Source organism: Nicotiana sylvestris, chromosome 3 (genome assembly GCF_000393655.2).
Source record: "Nicotiana sylvestris chromosome 3, ASM39365v2, whole genome shotgun sequence".
NCBI classification, from domain to species: domain Eukaryota; kingdom Viridiplantae; phylum Streptophyta; class Magnoliopsida; order Solanales; family Solanaceae; genus Nicotiana; species Nicotiana sylvestris.
Genome location: NC_091059.1, coordinates 64763574 through 64771112, shown reverse-complemented (window position 1 = coordinate 64771112; position 7539 = coordinate 64763574).

Genomic DNA, 7539 nt, shown 5'->3' with positions numbered 1-7539 from the left:
CCATCCTATCTCTATCCACCGTACCGCATGGCTTCGAAAGAGTTTCAGGAATTGAAGGAACAACTCGAGGAGTTGCTAGTAAAGGGGTTCGTCAGACTGAGTGTGTTGCCTTGGGGTGCACCAGTGTTATTTATGAAGAAGAATGATGGGACTATGCGGATGTGCGTTGATTACCGCCAATTGAACAAAGTTACCATTAAGAACAAGCACCCATTGCCGCCTATTGATGATTTATTTGACCAGTTGCAGGGTGCCAGGGTGTTCTCTAAGATTGACTTGAGATCGGGGTACCATCAGTTAATGATTCAGGATTCGGATGTTCCGAAGATGGCTTTCCGGACTAGATATGGCCATTATGAGTTTCTAGTGATGTCCTTTGGTTTGACTAATGCTCCGGTGGCGTTTATGGATTTGATGAACTAGGTGTTCAGGCAATATTTTGATTAGTTTGTCATTGTCTTCATTGATGACATTTTGATCTACTCGCGTAGCATGGTGGAGCACAAGGAACATTTGAGAGTAGTACTTCAGACCTTGCGGGAACAGAAGCTATATGCAAAATTCTCCAAGTGTGAGTTGTGGTTGGATTCTGTGGCATTCTCTGGGAATATTGTATCAGGCGAGGGTATTAATGTAGATCACAAGAATATTGAGGTAGTTCAAAGTTAGCCTCGTGCTACTACGATGATTGAGATCAAGAGCTTCTTGGGGTTCACAGGTTATTATCGCCGATTTATGGTGGGCTTCTCACCTATTGCAACACCTTTGACTAGATTGACCCAGAAGGGTGCTATGTTTCATTGGTTCGATAATTGTGAGGTGAGCTTTTAGAAGCTCAAGACTGCATTGACTTTAACACCGGTGTTAGTGTTGCCTTCTTGTTCAAGGATGTGTACTGTGTATTACGACGCTTCATGCATTGATTTGGGTTGTGTGTTGATGACGGAGGGGCTAGTTATTGCATATGCTTCACGTCAGCTGAAGCCCCATGAGAAGAATTACCCTGTACATGATTTGGAGTTGGCCGCGATTGTTCATGCTTTTAAGATCTGGAGGCATTATCTTTAATTGTGCAGGATTTGAGACAGGTGCATCTGACAGTCATACCAGCACACATCCCTGATATCCCGAGGTCTAGTGGTGAGCTGCTTCTTAAGCCATTCTGCAGCCCCTAGAGTCTATCTTTTGTATTTATATTCTGTCTACTTTATTTCAGATAGTAGTTAGAGTTTTGTATATTCTACTAGTGCTTATACACTTGTTACACGAGGTCTTGGTATACTCAGTAGTAGACTTTATGGTTTTGGAGTAATCATTTCACTACATTTGTTCCCTTATTAATCTTTATTTTTCTTATTAAATTTTCTACTCCTTATTTTCGTAACAAATGGAATTTAAACTACTTATAAATTTATTAAAAAGAGAAATTTCATATTTAATTCACTATTAGCTTGCCTAGCGGTAAAGTTGGGTGCCATCACGGCCCATAGGAGGAATTGGGTCGTGACACTTTCGTTCCTTTTGGAAGTTGTTGGAAAGAAAGATATACTTTGACTTCAGAGTTTGTAGTCACCAATTTTGCCAAAGAATCTGCTGTTTGATTTTCCTCCCTGAATCAATGCACAAGGCGAATATTGGCCTGGTCCATTATTTGTGAAGTATCGTTTATTTTTCAACCTATAATTGTTGGTATCACTCTCCTTAAGAATATTCATCATCAGCATTGAGTCCAATTTAATAGTGAAGTCTGAAAACCCATTTTGTACTCCAATTAATGCCAAACATAGCAGTTTGAGCCTCTCCCATGTTATTGCTGTTGCATTTTGAAGGAATTGAGAAGGACATAATGAGATTTCCTTGGTCGTTTTTCACTACTCCTCCCAATCATGCTTTTCCATTACGATGAATAAAGTTTCCATCAATGTTCATTTTTATGGATCCCGGTTCAGGTTTATTACAACATACTGAGATGGACATAGAAATAGGTTGAAGTTTCATCACGTTATCACAAAAGTTGACCCAATGCAATGTTAGCTTGCATTTTGGGGAACCTCTATTGATTGCAGCTTTAGTATTCTAGTAAATCTGTCGCTTCATCTTGTAAGTAGTTGAACCTCATTTTATCACCATATTTACAAAGAACATATACTCTTCCACATCTCCCAACATATCATAATAGGGATGATTTGGAGAGCAATTTTGCGAAGAGTGTTACTGGATTTCTGTTGCCACCTATGATTTATTAATCTCATAGGAATGATTCCTACAGGGGATCCTATAGCTTTCCAGATATACCTAGCTGAATTACTCTAAAAAAATATATTATATATTGTCATGATCTAAAATCCAACTAGTCATGATGACACCTAAACCAATCCTCTAGGTAAGTCAATTAACAACAATCCAATTCAACAAATTTTCTGAGAAAATAAATGATGAGATAACTTATCTTTTTATACACTTTTCAAGGGCTGGTAGTACAAATCATAAGCTTATAATACTTAGAGCTTACAAAACTGATATGAAATAAATACATCATCTGTTCGAAATGTACATAAATAGATTTTTATAAATCTAAGGCTACCATGAACAAGATGCAGCTACAAGCGGAACGCAGGTACGTATTCAAATCCAGCTCCCGTCGAACACATCAACATCAACATCCAACATCTACATGCAAGGTGCAGAAGTGTAGTATGAGTACAACCGACCCCATGTACTCAATAAGTAACAAATCTAACCTTAGATTGAAAGTAGTGACGAGCTAGGACAAGGCTTCGAGTTCAACTCCAATAACCAACAATAGTTCATAACAATATAATAAAGATTGTACAAGAAATAACTCAGCTCGTTCAATGTTACAGGAATATGCATGCTTTTCAAGTAAACAGTAGATCCCAAATCTTTCACAAAAAACCCCAAAAATATATGAGTGTGTTGAAAACCGTGATTTTTCCCCAAAGCCTTTCAACAATAAATAAGATGTTTCATTTTCAGATAGCATGAGGAAAATATATCTCTATGCCTACATGCCAATATATAGGTGAAATCATGAATGTCACCATAATCAGGTAGCAGAAGGAAATGCATCTCTATGTATGTATCTCAAGTACACATGTCAAATGCAATGTATCTCAGTGATGAACTCATGTACTCGCACTCTCAGAGTAGTCAATCTCACTGTCTTACACTTTTCAGTCGTCACGCTCAATCACTCAACACACTCAGTCAATCAGTACTGTAAAGGCCACATCATGCCCAAACATAATAATTGCTAGCAACTGCGTTCATTGGGGGTGCTCAGACTCCGGAGGGGCTCCTTCAGCCCAAGCGCTATAATCCGCATGGACAACTCATGTGTTGTACAGACAACTCACGTGCTATAGTATCAATATCTGGATCCACACAGACAACTCACGGGCTGCACGAACAGCTCACATGCTATAGTATCAATATTGGGATCCGCACGGACAACTCACATGCTGCATGGATAACTCACATGTTGCACAGATAACTCACATGCTATAGTATCAATAACCTCACAATCAGGCCCTCGACCTCACTCAGTCATCAATCTCTCCAGTCTCTCTAGCTCACAACACTCATACTAAGCAACCCAAGTCAATGATTTGAGATGTAGCAAAATACAATAATAGAGACTAAGATATGATATGTAATGATGAATATGACTGAGTATATGACTACAATTAAACTAATAATTCACTAGCAAAAATGACCTCAGTAGGTCCCAACAGGATAAGCATATAACATAGGCATGGTTTCTAACATGGGTCACAACTAAATTTCTTTAAAACATGAATGCACATGGATAATACCAAGATTATTTGACTACACGATTCCACAGAAACAATTATGTCACAATTTCTACGCTGCATGCCTACACTCCCATCACCTAGCATGTGCGTCACCTCCAATAAATCATATAACATGTATTTTTGGGGTTTATATAACGACCCGACCAGTCAGTTTGAGCTCTAGCATATTGTTCGGCGGTTTGAGGCCATGATCATCTTCACTTCAGGTATTATGACTTGTACGCAGGTTGGAATTGAATTTCGGAAAGCTCAGAGATGATTTGGAAAGGAAATTCTCATTTTGGAAGCTTTAAGTTGAAAGAATTTGGCTAAGATCGGATTTTTGAGTAAACGACCTCGAAATCGGGATTTGAAGGTTCCAACAAGTTTGTATGGTGATTTTGGACTTGGACGTATGTCCGGATCGGGTTTTGGATGGCCCGGGAGTGTTTCGGCGCCTATTGTAGAAGTTAGCATTTTGGAAGAATTTCATAAGTTTGGGTTCAAGTACATTTCAGTGTTATCGATGTCCGTTTGGGATTCCGAGTTTGGGAATAGATCCGCATGGTGATTCTGGAATTGGGGGCGCATCCGGAAGTGGATTCGGAGGCCGTAAGTCATTTTGGAGTCATTTGACGAAAGTTAGAAATTTGAAGGTTTTTGAGAAGTTTGATTGAAAGTGGAATTTTTTATATCTAGGTCAGAATCCGATTCAGGAAGTTGGAGTAGGTCTGTAATGTCAAAAATGACTTGTGTGCAAAATTTATGGTCAATCGGATGTGATTTGATAGGTTTTGGCATCGAATGAAGAAGTTCGTAGTTCCAAAGTTTATCAAGTTTTGAATGGAGTGTGATTCGTGGTTTTAGCGTTGTTTGATGTGATTTAAGGCCTCGAGCAGGTCCGCATTATGTTTTGGGATTGGTTGATATAATTGAACAGGGTCCCGGGGGCCTCAGGTGGATTTTGGGTGGTTAACGGATCGAATTGGAGTTGAGAGGAAGAGCTGAAGCCTGTTGTCATCTGGTGTAACCGCACAGGCGAGGTCTTGGCCGCAGGTGCGGAGCCGCAAAAGTGGCCAAACGAGCATAAAAGCGGTTGAGAAAGGAGAAGGCTGGGATCCGTAGTTGCGGTCATCTTGCCGCAGAAGCGGGACCGCGCTTGCGGAAGGAGGTGCACAAAAGCGGAGTGAGGGGGCCTGGTAAAGGACCGCACCTGCGGAAATGCAGAAGCGGTCAAGTGATCGCAGGTGCGGAAAGGATGGAGGCAGTGTGTTCTTTTAAAAATGGGATTTGGCCCATTTTCCTTCATTTTTCCCTTGGGTTTGGCATTTCTTGGAGGGTTTCAAGAGGGGTTTTTTATCATCAATGGAAAGGTAAGCCATCCCCACCTATTATGAGTTAAATACATTGATTATGTATATGTTTTAACATGGAAATTAGTAGAACTTGGGGTTTGAGGGAAAAACCTAGAAAATTGGCATTCTTGGATTTTGACCAAGATTTTGGACATGAAATTGAGAGTAAATTATATATTTGAGTTCGTGAGGTTGTGGGAAAACTTTATCTTCGAAAATTTCAGAATCCGGGCATGTGGGTCCGAGGGCAATTTTGTCAACTTTCCTATCGGGGTTAGAAATTGTTATAAATTGGATTATTATGAGTAATTGAACCTAGATTAATAGGTTTACATAACTATTGGCTAGTTTTGGAGCGTTATGCATCGATTTGAGTCTTCGAAAGGGCGTGGAATGCCGGTTATGGAACTTCAGAGCGATGTGAGTCTCCTTTCTAACCTTGTAAGAGGGAATTGTCCCCATAGGTGAATTAATTGGATATGTTCTTCTATTTGTGGGGGCTACGTATGTACGAGGTGATTGGAGTCCGTGCATAGCTACTATTATGCTTAAGTCCGAGTAGTCTAGTGAAAACTAGGGATTTTAACGCATTTTATACTCCTTCTTGCTTATGCTTTGATTAGAAATTCATACAAAATAGTCCAAGGCTCACAAGTTGTGCTTGATTGCAGGTTTGATCAACAAAGTGAAAAAATGTCAAAGATCAGCTGAAAAAGGAGTGAAACTTGCACAAGTTCCAAGACAAGACAAAGCACAGGCAAAACAAGCCCAGTGCGGCCGCACACCATTCTGTGCAGTCCGCACTAGGGAATTTAGAGAGGTTGACATTCAGGCACAAAGGCAATGCGGCCAAACTACGCTTTGTGCGGTTCGCACTGAAGTTAATACGGCCGCACTCGACTTAGTGTGGTCTGCAGACCCAAGAATCAGAGAGATGCCAGTTTTGAAGTTTCAAGCCAATGCGGTCCGCACCATTCTGTGCGGACCGCACTAGAAGCCTACGCGGCCGCAGTCCATTCTGTGCATTCTGCATTGCCTGAGTTCAGAGAGTTGGATTTTGAAGTCAAGAGCCCTAGTGCGGCCGCACTCCATTTTGTGCGGTCCGCACTAACCCTGCAGGGGAAATGTTTTCCAGAATTTTTAGCTTAGTATAAATAGATTCTTTTCCCATTTTTAGGGTATACGATATTGTAATTAAGCAGCTGCGCTCGTGGGTTCGAGATTCTTAGATATTTTGGGTAATTTTATCTACTTTTCATCATTGAATCTTGTTATTTAGCTTAACAATTAATTACTATGAGTTATTCTTCATCTATTTCTTGCTTTCCTTCTTTAATTATGAATATCTATACCCATAAGTTAGGGTTGTGGCTCAACCCTAGTGTGAGTAATTGATGGGTCTTGTATTTTAGGGCTAAATTGACTATGGGTGTTTGATATTTGGGCCTATTTCATGGTTAATTTCTGAATTAGTGGTTGCAAACACTAGTTTATGTTTAGTTGGCTTGGCTTCTTCTTGAGAAAGAGAGCCTAAGTCTCCGAAATTGGTCCAACAAGAAATTGGGGCGTACTCAAGAGATTGATAGGCCCAATTAAAGGGTTAAACCTCGAGAGAGTAATACCCGACTTGAACCCTAGTTGCTTGTGAAAATTTGCATACCCAATTGGTCTTGAGAAAGTCAATTCGGGCAAAATCACTCGAACCACCGAGAGGTGTAGAGTGGGTAAAATAGTGCAATGATTATATCATACTCCCCAATCATGTCAATTGTGCCTTAGACTCAAGTACCTGTCAAGTGACCAGCTAGGCGGAAGTCACTACCCTAGTGCCTTTTAAATCATTTGAACAACCCGTAGCATTAACTCTTAGCTTAATCTAGTTGCATTTACCATTTGTAGTTTGATAATATTAGAAGTAAAAAGAAAACCCCAAAAATGAGTAGAAGTGTAATTTGGAACACATACGCAATCCTAAACTAGATAGATACTCGATTCCAAATTCTAGCTCTCTGTAGAAATCGATCACGACCCAAAATCGGGTAAAAGCTGCTCCGACCTTTTCTCGCTACATAATTAGTAGTGCGGAGTAGGCTGCGATCAACTTTTTGGCGCCGTTGCCGGGGAGCTAATGGTTTTTTGGCTATCTATTTAGTTAGTTTTGTGTATTGTTCTTCTTTCATTCTTTGTTACTAACTTGTTTGTGTCACAACTCAGGTACCAAATGGCAATGAACAACGCTAATGACCCTCTTGGAAATGTGATTGCAGGGGAGGAGGTAGATGATGTCGGAGATGATGAGGTACCTCTTGTACCTCAAGGACAACGTAGAGGCCACAATGACAATGCTAATCCCAATGACAATCTAGACC